Source organism: Ambystoma mexicanum, chromosome 13 (assembly GCF_040938575.1).
Source record: "Ambystoma mexicanum isolate Mex_15411 chromosome 13, UKY_AmexF1_1, whole genome shotgun sequence".
Classification (NCBI taxonomy): domain Eukaryota; kingdom Metazoa; phylum Chordata; class Amphibia; order Caudata; family Ambystomatidae; genus Ambystoma; species Ambystoma mexicanum.
In genome coordinates this window covers 727,353,727-727,373,695 of record NC_090938.1, presented here as the reverse complement: position 1 = coordinate 727,373,695, position 19,969 = coordinate 727,353,727, and the positions used below count along the sequence as shown (strand labels likewise).

At 46.4% G+C, this 19,969-nt stretch overlaps 1 protein-coding gene across 5 annotated transcripts in view; it reads left to right on the top strand.

Moving 5' to 3' along the window:
• The window catches only part of AGPAT1 (1-acylglycerol-3-phosphate O-acyltransferase 1), a 485,786-nt gene that overhangs the window by 131,474 nt on the left and 334,343 nt on the right, over positions 1-19,969 (top strand). For 2 of the 5 annotated variants that reach the window (XM_069634937.1, XM_069634936.1), the window contains exon 2: positions 10,154-10,428. The exons of 2 other annotated variants lie outside the window; for them this stretch is intronic. The gene's annotated coding sequence lies outside the window, so the exon portion shown is untranslated. Of the gene's footprint in view, positions 1-10,153; positions 10,443-19,969 lie in introns of all 5 variants that reach the window. One more of the 5 variants, XM_069634938.1, reaches the window with a different exon arrangement.

The window sequence follows — 19,969 nt, the reverse complement described above, 5'->3', positions numbered from 1 at the left end:
TGATATCCTACCTTCTCAGAAAGTGCCTGATTACACCAACTCCATTTCTCCCTCCATTACAAGTATCGCCTGTTATCTCCCCTAACAACTTGACTACACGTTCACCTACTCCAACCGTCCCCTTTGATAAAAGCCTGACCAGCCTACCTACTCCTAATGGCCCATCCTACCTCATGCCTCTCCAATGGATCGAACGATTTACAGCCAAACCCACTCCTAACCAACCATGCCGTGGACCTCACAGAAACATTAGACTTGGGTCTAGACTCCTTATTGATTCATACCTAGGCCAGCCAACCTATACCTGGAAACAGCAACACTACCACACAATATTCAACCGCCTGCACCATGCCATCATCGACCTTCTACCACTAAGGCAGCACAAAAAAAACAGAGGAAAAAGCGGGACAGACCTCACATATCCTCACTAACTAAGCACACTGAGACTTTAGACCCTACCATTAAAGGAGCCTTAATAAACGCAAGATCTGTCGTTGCGCACACTACCGACATAGCAGACTTAATCACTAGTAATGAACTCGACTTCCTAGCAATATCTGAAACTTGGCTTCATGCTGCTACAGGGCCTTCCATTATGCTAGCCATACCTGACTCCTACACCATCATTCAAGCAGATAGGCAAACTTCCAAAGGAGGAGGAGTTGCCTTCATAGCTCGGGCTAACCTGATGCTCAGACTCTCCGCTTCCCCTTAGGCATGTAACGGTATAACGGTATACCGTTAAAGATACTGTGAACCACTCAATTGAACAATAATAACCGTCACATTGTTTATACCGGTATACCGTTAAGTGTGCTTTTCAATCTGATTTGGAAAGCTGCAGTAAGCAAGTGCTGCGCAGTCTTGGTCTTGCACTGTTGGATGTGCCATCTGTCGAGTAGTTTCAGTTGGAGCAGTTTTTAATGCCATTCCATAAACCACACGTGCCTGACACAAAATCAATATGTTAGCAATAGGAAGAATAAATACAGTGCCAAGAAGGAAAAGGGTTTACTTTGGGTTGGCGGCTTTTGGGTTTATATATTTATAATGTATAATGTGTGCTAAACATATGACAATGGGAGATTTCCCTGGTTCTATCATTGAATTAACATATAATTCACACTGCGAAATTCAATCATATCTGTGGGTATTCCCTGCTGTCATACCAAAGGGTAATGTCCGTGATTACTGAACACCTTTTGGCCCACAAGTAAACTAAAGGCTGTAACGTAAAGAGAGTGTGCGTGTGCGAGTATGCGCACAAGCTTATTCTACCATCAGCCTCCATTGATCTGTGGCATGCAGGTTATAAATATGGCAACATGTTCATCTTCACCAGTAGCCAGTGGGGGAGCTAAAAGCCTAAATGACCACTTAAGAAAAGCTATTCAGTTTGCTTTGCCAGTCGCAGCAGGGCTCTCCCCCCTCCTCCTCTCCACACATGTGTTTGGGTTTGGTGGAAGCAAGGGGTGGCATTTCAGTGGAAAGTATGTTGAAAAGCCCAATTCTGGCCCTGGGTGCCTGGTTTTGCTTGTGATGATAAATCTGACAATTTATGACCTTTTAGAAAATATTTTTTAAGATTGGTTAACTCCACCTGTTATACCGCGATAACCATGATATACCGTCATTTGGCAAGAAGGTTTTCGTACCGTCATAAATCTAATACCGTGACACCCCTACTTCCCCTACACTCAAGTCCTGTGAACTGATCACAGCTAAATTAACAACTTCCCTTTCCAGTACCATCACGTTCCACCTCATATACAGGCCTCCCGGTCCTACAGCAGACTTCGAGGACGATATTATCACACTGCTCCCAGGCAACCTTAAACCTTCAACTGAAATTATAGTCCTAGGCGACTTCAATTTGGGCATATCCGACCCCAGTGACCCGGCTGCTAAATCCCTGGAAGACGCTTTGCGCAAACTCAACTTCCCACAAAGAATTAACCAACCTACACATGTGAAAGGACGAACCTTAGACTGGCTTGCCAACCGCAATTGCGCCACTTTTATATCCACCATCGAACCTGTGTCGTGGAAATACCATTCCCTGATCTCCTTTACAGTTAATGCTACCCGACCAGCCACCAAAACTAGGAGTATAGCACCTCCCTTACTCACTAGAAACAAACGCAACATAACAGCCGAGAATCTAACTCCTATCCTGATCCCAATACTGAACACTGCCACTACCCAAGACCCTGAAAAATGAATCAACCTATTCAACAACACTTTGACCAATGCCCTCGACACCATTGCCCACCTGAAACTCTGCAAAAGTAAACCTAAAGCACATCTCAACACGCTGCTTACCCAACACCTAAAAACCCTTAGATCTGAAAAAAGGAAATGTGAGTCCACCTGGAAAAACCTACCCACTAAAGAGAACAAAGATAACGTTACCGAAATCTCCGCTCTCTACAAAGCAGAGATCAAAACTAAACACGAAACCTATAATGACAGGATTGTAAACGCAAGCTCCAGCTTCAAGGAACTATTTGGAATTCTCTGAGAGCTAGAATCTCCTACAGCCCCTGATGACTCTCTCCCGAAAAACAAAGATTGGTGCACTGGCACCCAAAATGCCTTAGCTAACAAAATTGCCATTAAACGACTGAACACCAACTGCAATAAGACCAATAAGAAATTTTAAACCGCCTGCCTTCAATAGCCTACCAGAATTAAAATTTGCCTGAGTTAGCACTTCTGAGGTCGAAAAAATTATAGCCTCCTTAAAACCTTCTCGTTGCCAATGCGACATCTGCCCGGCGCTGATCATAAGCTGCTGGCAGGGATCTTGCCCCCTTCATCACGAGGATCATAAACACTTCCTTCAAATCATGTTTGGTTCCTACCAACATGAAAGATGCCTGGGTTCTCCCCTTACTAAAAAAAAGCCTCACTCGACCCCACCATTCCGACCAACTACAGACCTATAACCACGGTCCCCTTTCTACTGAAAATTATTGACAAGGCAGCGTATATCCAAATCCAGACTTACCTCGAGACTAACAACCTCCTATGTCTGAAACAGTCTGGTTTCAGACCTCTTCACGGAACGGAAACAGCCTTAATCGACTTGAAAACACAAATTGACCTTCTGAAAGACAACAGACAATGTGCCCTTCTTCTCCTGCTAGACCTCTCCGCCGCCTTTGACTTGGTAGACCATAACATACTCACCTCATCTGCCAACTGTAAAGACTGGAGGGGCGGGTCTGTACTTCTGCTCTCTATATGGTAGAGGAGAGGCACAGTGGACCCCAGCCAAGATTCTCTATTGTTGGTAGCAATGGACGAGCAATCAAGGCCTAGCTTCTCTGGAGGTGATGCAGGCTGGTTCTTAAGTACAGTGTAGTCCCCAAACCCCCACAAAGGAATGCCCACACACTGTATTAGTTAAAACACAGTCATTATATAATTAATATTCAAGGTTATGTACGCTATCACAATAACTCACTTCGTGCTCAGCAGATCTATAATGGCAAATATATACAGTTCTACGTGGTACCACAATTATTATTAGATTCCTTTAAAGTGCATCAACTGTACTCTGGTTAAATGTCACACAAATCAATTAATAGAGGTAACCAACAATAGACATAGGAGGAAAGCAGTTGGTTCGAACAATTGGCAGAATACTGCATCAGCGGCCTCGGCTTTCTCCGGCGGGACAAAGTGGTCGATGGTGCAGGTGAGAGCGTCCTTGGATCAAATATTACTTGGGCAAAGGGAGCACGGCGGCACCGGTCGGCGACGGCGGTCGTCGACGGCGGTCGTCGACGGTGATGGACAATAGTGTCCGGGCGCTTCTCCTTGTGATTCCGCGGCGGTCCCGGTCAACGGTCGGCAGCCTGTCGTAGGTCTGTCTACCAGGCAGCGCTGGCAAAGATTAGCAGTGCACTATGGTCCCTCGTAGCTTGGGAAGATGGTGCCTAACCAGGTCCTCTCTGGGTCAGTTCTTGGAGACACAGCAGCTTTCAGATTGACGAAGTAGAGCAGCAGCAAGACTTCTCTTCCAGCAGGGCTTCAAGGTTAAGCTTCAGTTTCAACTCCAGTTTCTCTTCCGCTTCTGAACACGAATTCTAGCAGTGAGAGGCCCCCATATATACTAGTTGATCTCCCATTCTTTCTGCTGGGTCACACTCAGGCAACCAATTGGTCCGAAGGACATTCATGCAGGCAGGTGCATAGTGCATTCAGGCCATTCACTTCTCTCCAGACACTCAGAACAAGTTATGTGTATTGGGACAAGTGCCCAGTCATTCAGCACTCCACACTGCATTCATACCAGTGTCGGGCAGGGCTGTCATCCACAACAAGGAGTGTCGATTGGTCACACACTCCATTCACCCAGGTCCCACCCACAGGGCGTACCCACAATATAGTCACTGGGAAGGCTCCAGCCAGTCTGGCCTGAACTTCACTACAACACCATATATGGAACTTCCAGCCAACAGCCAGTCAGGGGGAAGGGCCAGAGTCGGGGCTTCCCAGGACTTTGGGAAAACAAGGTAACCGGCAAGAGGCCACAGGAGCCATCGTGTTTCCTATCAGGAATCCACTGATTCCAATGGCAGGGCCTGGGTATCCCAAAACGGAGGATACTCGGCGCACCCGTCAAATTCAGCATGGAGCAGCCACCAGCCCACACCCTGCTTTGTGGGCCACACACAGGTGCCCAAAAACATACACTAGGGGCACAGGGTTGTACCCCCACCCCTGGGTGCCATAAGGGTATCCCATGGGTCTGTACACCAAACCAAAAGAGAGCTGAACGGAAAATATGATAGAACATACGATAAAAAAACAGTAAAGGACAAGTATACGGAGGCCGTGTCTCTCCGATGCATTTCCAGCATCACACCAACTTCTCACAAGAAGCCTTTTAATTGGATCAAGTCTTTCCTCAACAACAAAACAATGGGGGTTGTCTCCCCTACGGACTCGGCTGACCCCATTCCCATTACCTGTGGAGTACCACAAGGTTCCTGTGTCTCCCCCACTTTATACAACGTCTTTGCTAAACCCTTGTTCGACATACTGGACCGCCTGGGTGTCATCTACACTAACTATGCAGATGACACCCAGATACTGATTCCCCTATCTGGTCACTATGGCCCTCATTACGACCCTGGCGGATTTTTTCCGCCATCGGCGGACTTTTCCGCCATGGCGCAAAGTCCCTTTACGCCATGGCGGATGGCGGACTTACCGCCCCATTCCGAGGTCGGCGGGGCGGTAAGTCCCCATTGACCCATTTACCCTTCCCCATTCCCATTTCGGCCCCATAGGGCTCAATGGGAGTGGGGAAGGAGTTAATTACGCCACCGTAAAGTACGGTGGCGTAATTAACACCAAGGTCCCAGAGCGCCATGGATTTTTCCGCCCGCAAAAAGCGGGCGGAAAAATGACCATGGCGCTCCGGGAACTCGTAGTTGGCGGTAAGGGGTCCGCGCAGCTAACGCTGGCGCAGACCCCTTAGCGCCAGGGTCGTAATGAGGCCCTATGACTCTGACAACGCCCTACTTAACAAAATGTATCTTGTCATTCAAGCATGGATGGCCACCCACAGCCTGTGGTTGAATGATGAGAAACTGAGATTCTCCTCCTCTGTGCTTCCCCTCACCTTAACAAACTAAACACTAAAAACACGTCCTTCAACATAGACGGCAGCATAATCAAATCCGCCAAGGAAACTAAAACAACGCGCTGAGAACAGCTCTGAGTATTCCTAGGAAAGAACACATCACTGAAATAAGACAGAGCTACAAATGGCTATCTATCCGAGATAGAATCCATTTCAAACTTGTCTCCACCACTCAAAAATGTCTCAACAATGCTGCCCCACATACCTCAAAGACAAAATGATCCGTAAAACTTCTTCCAGACCTACTACATCAGCCAACTCCTGCTGCATTATCACTCCTCGCTTCAACCTAAAAAGAGTGGGTGGCTCTAGCTTCCTGGTTCAAGGAGCCTCAGCGTGGAACGCCCTCCCACTTAACTTAAGAACGGACCAAATCTTCCATAGTTTCAGACTGAATACAAAAAAGTGGCTCCTCACTAGTGACGCTTCTGCCCTCTCTGCTAGGACTCGATAGCGGCTGCTTCACGACTACTATAATGCTCCTTCTTATTTCTGACTGTCAACGTATGATTGCACATTATTGCTACCTATTTTCGTATTATTCATTTATGCCTATACATCTCGTGTCAGCTGTAACCTTTTTTGTAAATGTTTTTTAAGCTGTATGATAGCAATGATGTGCAATCTATTTTTGTGTTACTCATTTATGCCTGTACATCTCTTGTCTGCCGCAACCTTTTTGTATATGTATTTTAAGCTGTCTTGAAATGCGCCCAGTTACCTCAGGGTCCGGAGCGCTTTACAAATAAATAAATAAATAGTATTACTTAGGTTTACTTTCAATAAAATGGTTCTGAACAGTGGGGAAGGCTAGGGAATGTTGGGAAGTGACAATCTTCAATGGACTTCATACCAGGTAATGGTCCTTGTCCCCAGAGGGGGTGTCCCACACCATGAGGTCCTCTTGCGTGCAACCATCCCTAGGGAGACTATTGGGTAGCTGCCACACTGCACTAGCCTCATGGAAAAGGGCTCCCGCTTGGGAAGAAGTGTTGACATCTTGTGAATCATCAGACAAACTACTAGCCAGGCATAATGAGTCACCACATCGGTCCTCCCCATACACACAGTACTCACATCCTGATCATTTGCCAATAGTAAGAACCGAGTTCAAACTTTGAGGCCCTCAAACTGGTATTGCTCTATTTTCTGTGATTCTCATGTACAATGTTTCTGACGGAAATGCTCTTCTTTGTGGTCAATAAATACAAATGCATGCACTGGAACAAGCAGCAGTGGCAATATACCTGATGTATTGTGGCAATCTCCACCTCCACCTGAAATGGGAGGTTCCCACCTGCGTCAATGGCTAGAACCCGGTCTCTTCCTCCATAGAACTTTGGATATCCTTTTCACTGTTGATTTAATTCTGCTGCTGACAATCGTGGACACCCTCCTCAGTCTTCAGACTGAGGATGGACCAGTGGACATGGGTAGCAACCCCATTTAGGATTATTTGGAGCAGATGCTTCTTTTTTGTTTCTTTAGGTAAATAATGCTGTGGTATGGGGGTGTAAACCACAACCACCCTCTTTAAAAGCCACAGTGGGAGGAGGACATCTCATGCTAGAAATATGCAAGGTCGTTCAGAAACCGTTTGCCCTTTAGTTAAGGGGCACAGGCCTTCAGAGCCCTTATTGTTGACTCACAGCCCCATTTGATGCCAAAAAGACCATTATTATGGAAGCCTGAGAGTTGAGGGCGTGGATTGGATGCGAAGTTGTAGCTGTGACTATCCGTACGAGGTTACGCGTGGAGGGTTGAGTCTAGGCTGTGCTCTGTAAAGTTGTTTCCATTTTCCTTAATGGCCATGTAAAACCCAATATTCCAAGTCCTTTTTTAAACCCGCATCCCTTCTAACCGAATAAAGGATGTGCCCTGGTTGGAATTCAGGGTTGTCTATATAAAGTAATGGTCTGAATTGAAATCCAGGGAGAACTTCAGCTGGCTCTGGGAAAACACTGCCTAGAAGAGGGACCAGAATATGGAGTTTTAGAGAAGGCAACCCCTGGAAGGATTTTAAGGGGTTATCCAGATGCAGAGAGAGGCCGATACCTGCATTCTAGGATGATGCTGGCACATGAAGCAACTATCTTTTTTATTTTATATGATCTGAGCCAGCCTTGATTCCACTCCTCCCAACCCCTTGTAAATTAAGACCACCATTTTAAACCACCACTTTGTGAAGTATTCTGGCAAAATTAACTGGTTTAACCCAAAGTTCTGGTTTAGGGAATAGTCTTCATAGATTCTTGGTATAGTAAAATGGCAAGAATTAACTTGCCCAACTCCTATCTGGGAACACTTTATTACTGAGTTCCACAAACTACTTTTTTTGTTTGCGGGAATAAAGTGAGCCATTCTGGGCCAAGCATTGCAATCGTGCCTGACCGAAGAAACTGTTTGAGAAAACATCTGGTTCCTCCATTCAAGAATGGGCTACCTGCATTCATATTGTACTGAAATCCGTGTTTCCTAGCATTCGTTTGGCAGAGCACCTGGCCACTCTTTCGGGGTACTCTTTACGAGAACTCCTTTTTGTGGCGGATTTGTCAGCAATGACTTGGTAGATGGGGGTGTGTGTGAATTACATTTTTGGGAGCTGACCAGACTGCACCTCTGTGAGAATGAGTGAAGTAACAGCCCATCACATCCATCCAGGTTATAAATGTAATGTTTTCTCTAAGCATTGTGAACCTTACTCGTAAACTTCCAGAAATCCTTTCCATAGCAGGCCTGGATCAAACTTCTTATGCAATGACAGTGATGTGGGGCGGTATACGCTCTCCCTGTGAGGAGAATGTTCTGGCTCCCATTAGATGGGGCTCAGGACTTTAACAATCGACTTGCAGTGATTTGTAGAATGAATCATTTGAGATTGAAAGAAAGGGTTGATAATCCAGACTCTGAGTGTAAGGTAAGTGGTCTTAATTCGCGTCCATCTTCTAATAATGTTGATCTTCTTGTTCTTGACTTTGTAAGAGAGGAATGGGTGATGATGATAGAGGGAAGGCAGATGTGGAAATTTCTGTGGTATTGATGAGTGCCGGTGGGAAGTAGCAGTTAACCGTGTGCTGATGTGGTGACTGTGTCTTTGGGAGTTATATGCTGTGGGAGCCATCGTTGGATATGTTTTTGTTTTTTTATTGTTGATAGACTATGCATAGGGGAGGGGTATGTTTAATGCAGTATACCTGGAGGGTCGTCTGATGGGGAGTGGGTGAGGTGCAAGGTTGCAATAATGTAGTGGTTGTCTCATTTAGAGAGGAGAGGGATGAGTGGGTGGGGTTGCAGTTATATGGCTTCCTGGGTCTTTATTTTAGAGTCCTTCCTTGGTAGAGGGATTGTGACTTTATCCTTTACATTTGACAAAGGGAATTTATAATATATATATATATACGCTCCCCCCTCATATATATGTGGTCTAAAGGGGGTCGAAATAAAATAAGTCCGCATTTCGGGGTTGCCGTGATGGGGGCCTCAGTAATCATATGGATTCCCTTCAAGCGGTGTTCATAGTTGAAAAGTGTAATTGGGTTAGATTGACATTTTGGATTGTTTTACCGAGACCCCTTCTCCCTGATATAAGGGACAGTGGCTTGCTCTGCGACTCTTGTTTCATTTTGCTAAATTAGATAAAGAGCCATGTCTTGTGCACTTTCAAAGATATCGGATGGTTCTCTTCCACACAGATGTCTTGGTTGGGTGTTGAAGGATTTTGTGGTCATAATGGAGAATGCAGCTTCTCCCTGTCATTTTCTATTTAAGGTTGGGACTAGGACTAGTGGAGCGTCACTGTACCTCAGTTTCCTGGAAGGCTTGTAGTGCTGCACCATCCTTCTGCAAGATAGTGGGCCCTCTCCATGGCAGGAGTGGTGGGTGATATAGAGGATTTTAAAATGCATTTGTTTGTCGCTGGGAAATCAATGGCGTGTGCGGCGTTCCAAGATTTATTCAAATCTTTCATCCTGAGGAGTTGTCTGGTTGCTGCATTTTGCACTCTGTTGTTTGTCATGAGGTAATCCGCAGTTCGGGAGAGGCTGTTTGCCTAGACCAGTGTTGGTACTAGAGATAGCGCAGTCCTGGTTCTGCAGGTGAATGTTAAGCATGGTATGATGCAACGTAGTGTGGAGTTGAAAGAAGCAGTTTCTTACAGTATCTGTTGCCTGTGGTTCAGGTGGGAGAGCGTTTTCCTTAGTGGTTCTGAGATTTCATACCATGGAGGTTCGTATTGGACATTCACCCATCTCGACAGGGTGAGGGATTGAGGTAATGTTAGTCTTGGGAGGATAGCTCAGGGGCAACGTGCTCACCTTGGAAGCAAGACAATACGGAGCAACACAGGTTTGATGCGGGTCCGCGTTTAGAAACCTCTGGGTATTAAGTGCGTTAGAGATCAGGAAGGCTGAGTGTGCTCTCTGTATTTTTGTCTGCATTGTTCTGGAGTGCTTCCCGGATTTAGCAATTCATTTCATTCTCACTCTTTTGCTGCAGACAGCCAATGACGATTGATGCTAAATCACTGATGCCGCCAGAAATTCAATGCTTTGTACGTCAAAGGTGTGGTGGAGTATCTGGCAAACCTCCTGCTCCTTTCAACATTGCCCAGCGAATGTCTACTTTTCTTTCAAGATTCATCAGTAAAGGCAGCAGTGTTTTTGTTTAAAGGCTTGGAGGGGTCCCTGCCTGGTCGTTTTTCTGCGATCTTCTAGACAGTGAGGACCCTGACTCCTGCTGCTCCAAAGATCAGCCAACCTTTGACTCCAAATGTAAGTTCTGACAGGTAAAAGCCAAAAATGTCTCTAACAAAGAATTGAGTGAATTTATGCACACCTGATATTTCTATTTGTGAAGTCTATTTTTGCTGCTTCACCCGAACGAGTCGAGAGTTGCATGCAGTATTCTGGCCCTTTTCCTTTGCTCTCCCTTTGCTATTCACAAACACTTATATATCAATGTTTAGGATATTGCTCCACAGAGGCCCAGCACAGCATTAAGGATAAGAGCCTAGCCAAGAGTCGACAACCTTCGAATCCACAGATGTTTTTGAATGACTACCATGATCCCTCTCCACTGACTATGCTGGCTGGGGCTGATGGGGAGCTGTAGTCCAAAACATATGGTGAGCGAAAGGTTGCAGACTCCTGCTGTAACAGTTTGTGGCATAGAAGAACTATCTGCCTTTATCAAGGAGAGTTTTTCATGCTGACTCTGGTCCTGTTAAGCCCATTCTGATCGGATGTTTGATCATAGTCGCAACTTCTTATGCTGAAGACTCGGTGAGTCCTATCATTTATCCCTTCCAGAAAAGGATGAGCGCCATCACACAAATGGCAGTTGCTGTGAAGACATTCCCTCTCTGTTTAGGACAATGGAACGGAAGGTCTTCATCTGCTGAGTGCCCCTTCCCCTAGCAGAAGTCGTTAATCCAGAAGAACTAGGGAGCAAACCATATTCTTAAATGACTGAGAACCTTCTATGGTCAAGATGTTGATTAGCTTCTTGAAGCACCTCAACCTTTGCATTAGAACGGAGTGTGAGGCTCCCTAGATGTAGGGGCAGCAAATGTCACTTTGAAAAGCCCCAAGAGAAAGATGATGACCGTTCAAATGAGCGTATTAACACTATTACCAAACATTCTCCCTGATGTCCCCCACCAGATGGCAGCAGGACTTAAAGACCATACATAATATGGCATTGCTCTCTAGTTCACCAGTGAGGAGGCAAAGGTTCTTGGGTGTTCATGCTTGTTTGCCACCAAAAGGCAGTGCCATCATGGGCTCATGTTATGGACGTCTGCCCACCTACTTTTGCTTATCACTGGCAATGAACAGGGTGGCTTGAGTCAGATTATACGGTAACCGCAGCTGCTAGGAGGAAGAACATCTTTGCCGTCTTTGCTACCATACACAAAGAACAACGCTGCAAGCCTAGCGGTGGGGCAGGGGAGAGATGCAACCACAGCTTCACTGACATTTAGGGCTGCTAACATCCAGCTATGATAAAGAGGTTGGGGATAAAGTTGGAAATATATTCTCTCTTCTCCCAGAGGACAAGTGAGCAGAGGGAGCAGTATTGCTGGTCTTGCAGTAAATCATGTTCACAATCTGCTATTGATGTTGGAGATACCAGCAAATGGCCAATCAACTAGTGCTTCGAACGCACACCTGGTTATGGCTATCTTAGCCATGTCATTCTGTTGCTACGTCCACTAGCAGTCTCTTCTAGCACAAAAAAAGTGTTTACCTCTGTAGTGTGAAACCACTGTATCCTTCTTTCTTTGAATTGTATTAGTCCCCTTTTCTCATTCTATTAATTGCATCAGAAAAGGTACTTTAAAATGTATCACTTTTTGCTGATCTAGGCCTTCCGATGCCTAAAAACCAAAATGACATGCCACCCTTCCTTCTTGGCCTGAAGTCTGGATACGAATCAAGGACGTGCCTTTGATTAGCTTGCCAATGGTGCCTTGCCATCCATTAAGACGACCACTGATGCATTCAAAGAAATGAGGATCCTAGCCATTAAGGTGCCTCTTCTCTGCACTCAGATAAATACCTCCCCAAGAGTCAACCTTCCATATCTCTTTATTTGATAGAGGAAATTGTACACCTTTGAGAGACCAGCAGACCTGTTTGTTTCTTCATCCCAGAAGTAGAGCAGGTCTATTAATAAAACTCATTTGTATATTGCAACTCATTCTGGATTATTCCTACTTCTAAAAGCTAACCAGTCTAAACCTCCGCTTTAGACCTAACACTTTGAACTGGCTACGAACCAATGACCTATGATCCCTACTGTACTTACACTTTATATTTGAAGGACGTACCTACTCATGATGCCTTTGTACTCCTGAATTTTTTCTGTTGCTCTCTGTTTGTACTATGTAACCCTCTCCCCATGTAACCCAACCCGTAACCTAAGTTTTAAGTATTCTTGTATTTGTTGCGCCCAGTTACCTTCGGGTTCGGTGCGCCCTACAAATCAATAAACAAAACAAACAATGCTATTCAGTTAATCTACCTTCAAAGGAAAAGGGCTGAGTCGAACATTCAGGGATGTAACTCTGTGAACTGTAGGCTTACTTTCATATCTACATTGGGCCTTTAACTAGCTGAGCCATCTCCTGGGCAGTCAGGAAAGGCCCAGCAAGAAGGAACAAGCACATGTCCTGCTCCTTCCTAATCAGAACTTTCAAATTTGGGGTAGAGGTGTGATGGTCGCTGAAGAAATCTGAGAATGAAGTTTAGAAGCAAGATTCCTGGCTACAGATATTGGGAGAGAACTAGAAAATCAGACTGCAGACTTTATTTGTTTAAGAATCCACAATATCAAATATTTCGACTTTCGAGAAGGTGTCGTACCAGTCATCCAGCAGCTCAGTTTTATATGTGCTCTGGATCATTGACACCGAGGTTCACATTCTGATGCTTGCCAAACCCTGCATGTACCTTGGATTGCCTTGCAGGATAACAATAAGTATTGCAAAGTCCCTCTATTAGAACTTCCATCTGTCCCAAGAGCATGCGCAGAATGCTAGTCTCCAGTAGCCACTTTTCCCCGAAGCAAGGCGTTGATGTCCACCCCTTAAATTATTGGTTTTAATTTGCACAAATTAACCAGTGATTGCACCGGCCATTGAACATTCACTTGCTATGCCTCCTCGTAATGTGGAGATATTGGCCCCCCTCAGGCCATACAGGATACTTGGTTTAATGGTACAACAGTGACCTTCAACTCCTCAACGAACCACCATAGCTATTCTCATATCACAAGCAAAAGAATTGCTGCACTTGCTCTCATACATTCCTAAATCTTTGTGGGGATAATCCCCACTGACATCCTACTTCTACCTTATTACAGCTGTCCATGAGGATCTTGCAAAAAGAACCAACTGTGCAATTGATGGTTCGGGTCAACATTATGAAGAGTAAATCACGGTAAAGACCCTGATAAATGGAAAGCTTCTGGTGGTTAGCAAGGCATATCTGTCCTGGGGGGGAGCGGTGTATGCTCTACATAGATCTGGAATTACCCATTTTGACCGATGTCTCATTCGCACTTTTGGTTGGTCCTGAGGTCACAACACCAGGCCTTTGAGGCACTCGACACAGGAGGCTGCACATCAGTCATGACTTTCAGGGTGACTCTAGAAAACAAAAGAGGTGATGGCTGGAAGGTTTAGAATTAAACATAACCTCTGGCATTGCTCTCGGCAACCCCCCCCCCCAGACAATCATTCTTCGCCTGCCATGCCATTACAGAAAGGGAAAAGGCTATATGCAAATCAGGCCTGGTACCACCCCAAAAGGGGCAGCCCAGCCCGAACTGCCTGGTCACATCCCTTATACACGAGACCACAAGCATCCCCAAACATGTTTCAGGGCAGACTGCCTGGCTCTTGGACTTTACGCTGATATTTAAAGGGAAGACAGTGTAAAGGTGCAGAAGAAGGGCTCTGACACAAAGGTGGCATGTTTGGGGCTAAAAACCTTTATTAAAGAATAAAGCAAGAGAAAACCTATTTTTCCCTATTCCTAAGAGGAGTTTCCCTTCCTCATTAAAAATCTAAGGTGACTGTCGAGATATCTGTCAAAGTAAAAGTATCCACTGTCCTGTGACAAAACCTTACTTCTGTCCCTTACAATATAAACTAAAGAATAAAGCAGTACTGATGGTCCCAAGGGAATGCCTCTCTTCTCTTGGATTATGGTCCAATTTCCACATAATGTTTCCTTGGTGGGCCAGGAGAATGCCGCCCGTCTCCTGCCGTTTGGTTTTCGTCTAAAAAATAAAACGGGGGGAAATTACGTCCTTCTGGACCTTTAGGTCTGTTCAAACCTTCCTCTTGGTTTGAATTAATAGGATAATGACTTCCACCTCCTGGTAATTAGAAAACAATCTCTTACCGCGAGGGGGAAATGACTCCCTTCCCCATGTCTTCTCTTCATTAGCTTTCACACTTACAACACCGAATTCTGAGTGTTATGAAATGCGGAGTCCAAGAAGAAAAAGAGGAACAAAGCACTGTCAGAAAGGCAGAGTTTCAGTCTTTGCAGCAATCTCCTTTGGACGGTTGCTACTCCATCTGCGGAAGTCCTAGGAAGATGAAACTTGTTGTGGACCCTAATATGGCCTGGACGGTTAAAATAAGACCTTTGGTGGCCTTCGATGGCCCTCTGCGGCAACTGGTGCATTGGTAGTAAGGGGTGTTGGATTTCTGGATATCACGGTTCACTGCCATTGGGATTTCTGGCGCTGTGGCCGCCGCAGCACAGACCTCTGGATGGTTTCTGGCGACCTGGATATGACCAGTGGACTGCAAGTCGGACCTCCACTGAGCCTGGACCCTTGGGACCTCTTTGTTCGATTTTGGTGGTGGAAACCCAGTGGGGGACCTTCCTGTGCACCCAGCAGCTCTGGGTCTTCTCCGGCGGGTAAAAGGGGTCTGCTGAGGTGGCAAGGATGTCCCTTGAAGGATTATTCAGTCGGTTGGAACTTTCACAGCTCTGGGTGTCAAGCAGCACTATGCCTGGGTACCCCCTCTTCTGGGCGATACTCAGCAGTCTAGCTTCCAGCGGTCATGAATGCTCCTCCGGACCCTGGGTGACACCACTGGACTTCTTCGGCACACGATGTCCAGGCACTCCTCCTCAGGACTCACGAAGACCCCTTCTCCGCACAGCAGGCACACAGGACTGGCTTCCAGGGTACTTCGATGAAGAGCAGCATGTTGCACAATTGTCCCTCGTAGCTCGAGGAGAGGTGTCCTAGCCAGGTCCTTTCTTGGATCAGTACTTGGAGCAGCACAACAGCTTTTGGATTGCTGTAAAGTCAGCAGCAGCAGACTCCTTCCTTCAGCTGGGCTCCAGGGATCAAGCGTCTTCTTGCTTCAGCTTCAATGTCCGCTTCTGAACAGCTTCAGTTTCACAAACCGCTTTTGAACAAATTGGTGAGTGAGAGGTCTCCAGTTATGCACATGTGTCCCCCATTCACTCATGCTGAGCTAGGCTCAGTCAGCCAATCACACATGAGTGCATTCATGCAGGCAACCAATCAGGCCCACAGGAATTCAGGCCATTCCCACAAAGCCAGACACCCATAACACAGAATGAGGATGGGAGGGAACACCCAGCCTTTCAGCACATTACACGCCCTTCACTACAGTTTCAGTCCGGGCTGGCTCAGGCATTGTGTCACAGCACCAAAAACAGACACCCACAAAACAGAATGTGAGTTGGTCACAGTGGAGTAACTTTGCTGAAAAGGTTGGAGGGGACATGACAGCTGAACAGCTGAAGAAAAGGTGCCCCAGCCAAATGAATGGGGACAAAATGTTGTGGCATGAAAGTTGGGGGGGGGGCACACACCCCTGTCCCCCCCCCCCACAAATTACGCCCATGGTTGGTCACCCACTCCATTCATACATGTCCCACCCCAAACATGCACCCACAACACAGTCCCTGGGATGGCTCGAGCCGGTCTGGCATTGGCAACCTCCCAAAACTATATATGGTACTTCCACCTAACAGCCATTCAGGGGGAAGGAATAGAGTGGGCTTCCCGGGACCTTGGTAAAACATGGTAGATGGGCACAAGAGGCCACAGTGGTCATCTTGCCTTTGTGTCAGGAATCCATTGATTCCTATGGCGGAGCCTGGGTCCCAAAAACAGAGGACACGCAGAGCCACTGCCAGGTCAGCATGTATCTGGCACCAGCCCATACTCTGCTCTGTGGGCAACACACAGGTGCCCAAAAACACACACAAGGGGCACAAGGCATGGGTGCCATAAGGGTATCCCATGGGCGTTGTCTACCAAAAGAAAAAAATGATGAGCTGCAATGCCAGAGGTCCAGACAGGACTCCTGTGCAGTAAAACATACATAAAACCAATCAAGAACAGAGAAGTTGTAGGACAAGGACTGGGAGGCTCTGCCCCCTCATAAGACGTTTCCAGCATCACACCATGGAAAGGCCATCGGTTTTGGAAACTGATCCTGGGGCAGATATGCCAGGCAGAATGCCCTGGGAGGAGGAGACTCTGGGGGGGAAGGCGGTGAGAGCTCCTCAGGATAGACCTGGTATCGCCCATTTCCCTCTCTCCCTGAAGAACCTGTTCCCAAAGCCTTCATTGGATACTACAACTCCCATAACATCTATCCCCTGAATATCAACCAAGGACTGAGACGAGGCAGAGGGAGCGAAGAGTTAGACTTCCTATGGGAAACGTCACTATAGTACTGGGACGAGAAAGATGCAAACCAAGGCAAACCTTTTATACTCCATACACCTGTCCCATTAATGAGGTAAGGCAGATTCAGGCACTTGAGGCTGACTACAATCACCTGCAGCCTATCGAAAGCAACTGGAAGTATAAAAACATGAATCACAGACCACAAAGAGGACAAGCAGGAGGGCAAGTTGAAGGAGCTGGAAGGCGAGTTGGGAGAGCAGCAGAGATGCAGGAGCAGCCCAGGACCAGCCACAGGAGAACGGGACGCTGAGACGCTGACAGGCTGCAGGCTGAGGCAGTGAGAAGAAGCGTGGCAAAGGGGCCATGTCTCCAAGGAGCCGGGGACAAATGAAGGGAGCCCAGAGGCATGCTGATCCCTTTTTTTTTGCCCAGCAGTGTATGCTTGTCCCCCTGGGTACAGAAGGAAACCCAGGGCTGACTGAGGGGCAGGTGGTAAGACCCTGAACTCAGAGGGAAATGACGTTGAGCAGCAAAACCAGCCAGAGCCACAAACCCGACCAGTGAGTTTCAATGAAGGGGGAAAAACCGGTATGTGAGAGGCGCGAGTGAAATACAGTGTAACGCAACCAGGACGTGTGATGAAATACACGAATGTTGAAGTCTCCAGGAGAGGAGAAAGGGAGAACAATAATAATTGAAGGATACTAACTAACGGGTGGGGGTCGTGTTTTCAAAAGTCTGTATTGAAGAAAGTGTCTGACAGCAGACGGACGCTGTATGAAGCAGCGAAGTGTGAGCAAAGTGACGCTTACAAAAAGGGGAGTTACAAGAGAAATGAAGTAGGAGCAAAATCCCCTAGAAGCATTGATAAAGGTGAAATAGATGACCCATTTGTATCAATCGAATCAGAACTGTAAGAAGAGGGCAAAGCAAAGCCCTGGGAACCTGGTTGCACGACCTGTAGTGTGCGCACGGTGCGGTCCGACAACTGTGCCAGGAGAAGGGGGACCCCAACCAAAGACAAGAAAGAAGCTGCATGAAACAAAGGGGCCTGAAATTGGGGAAGGGAACCCTGAGAAGCTGGTGAACCATATTTAGATAAGATTTCAAAGTTCAGAGAAAGGAACTCTGAAAGACTCATTGGATGTGTAAGAACTTTGTGAAACGAAGGCAAGGGAAACCTGAGCGACCCATTGAAAGAGGAATAGATCAAGTACTGTGACCTTTTGATGCCTGAAGCTCGAAAAACCTGCAACATTTTGTGATCTTGAGTGCCTTGATCTTGGGGAAGGGAGCTATAGAAAAGCTCCAACATTACTTTAACTTTCCTTTGAACACTATTGAGTTCATCCAGTCCCCTACCCATTGTTGTTCTTTACAAATTAGGGCAAGCATATGTTTTGACACAAACAACCCTTTATTTTGGACTGATGGACTTAAACATCCCTTAGTTTACTTCCACGTAGGGAACTTTCTCATGTTGGAGTTAGGGCTACTGAGACATTGCACCAACCTGACCAGTAAAATAAAGGTTTTTGAACTGTATCATTTGGTTCTTGTCACTGTCTTCCAGCATCCCGTTACCGTCTGGATGCCGGTGGGCAAAGGGGTCTCGTTTTCCTTTTGACTCCAGGAGCAGATTGCTCTCGGCTCTGTCCTGGCCTTCTCAGTGTCTCCTTTTGTACTTCCCGGGCTTCATGGCCTCTCGATCTGGTTGGCTGTCTCTCTCTGATAGGCAGTCCTTTTGTTTTTATGGCGTATGAGGAACCACGTCTCCATGGAGATCTATACCGCTGCAGTTCCTTCTTGGTATTGCTCTTCATTGTTCCTATGTCCCTCCATGTCCCAGTACTTGGATTACCTATATTCCTGATGTTGTTCTTCGTATCAGTACTTTCAGAACCTTGAGGTAGTCTGCCTTATAACAGTACTTAGATCTACTGTCTACAAAGAGGTTAACAGAAGGAAAGGCTATAGTGTGTGGAGGTCTGATGTTTTCATAAGGGCTATACCCTAGATGGCTGTCCCTCTCGCCAGGGGGAGGGAGGTGGGGGGTGGATGGTCCCTCCCCATGAGATCCTCCCGCATTGTACCACCCCCCAGGGGGACTGTCGGGTAGCGGCCTCGCCTCCCTGGACTCATGGGAAAGGGCACCTCCCTGGGGAGAAGTGACGACATCCAGTGATTTGTCACATACCCTTCACCTAATGCTGCTGGCTTCCCCATCTCCTTCCATACACAAACAGGATAGTAAATCTACGTTCCCCTGCTCTTTTCCCCTCCTACACAAAAACATAAGGGCTATGGTTCCAAGAATCGGTGCATGTTCTTAAGGTTGGTATCCTTTTGGGCTCATTTTATTGTCAGTGCCTCTAATTTGATGGTGGTATAATTTCTTTCTCGAGGCAATAACTTCCAGCTGATGTATAGCACAGGATGTTCCTGAGAGAACACTGCACCTATCCCAACCTTCGAGGTGTCAGTCTGAAGGATTCATTCCTTATTAAAGTTGGGGACTTTTTTTGTATTATTTATTTTGATTATAATTTTGTATGTAAACAGTAACACAGGCAGAGCCCCCAAGATGCAAATCTCCAATGTAACGTAAACCACATTTAATTCTTTAACATCAAAGTATAACGCTGGTAGTCCTCTTGAGGTTGGGGGGAGGGTGGTTGTATCACTCCATGGACACAACTCTGCAGATTCCTGATGACGCTAGCAAGCGGGAGGATATACAGTAGTGTACCAGATCACCCCTCAAATAGTCTCTGTAAATATTTTCCCTTGAAGTAATCAGACCGCTAAATATTGAATCTCCCACCTTCTAAGGCCACTTGGGATAGAGTTCTAGTCATTGGTATCGCTTTGTGCTTCTGTGTTTAACCTATTCTGAAAACTTGAAGCATGTTCTCTGCAAATAGGTTAGGCCATTATTCGGGAAGTCAGTCTTTGTATTATTCAAGTATTCCCATCAGACACATAGTCAGTCTTCCGACCAGGTCACGGAACAGAGTCAGCCCTACTCGATTTTAAAATACAACTTGGAGACATCATAGACAAAGGCAAAGCGGCACTCCTACTCCTATTGGATCTGTCCGCCGCCTTTGACCT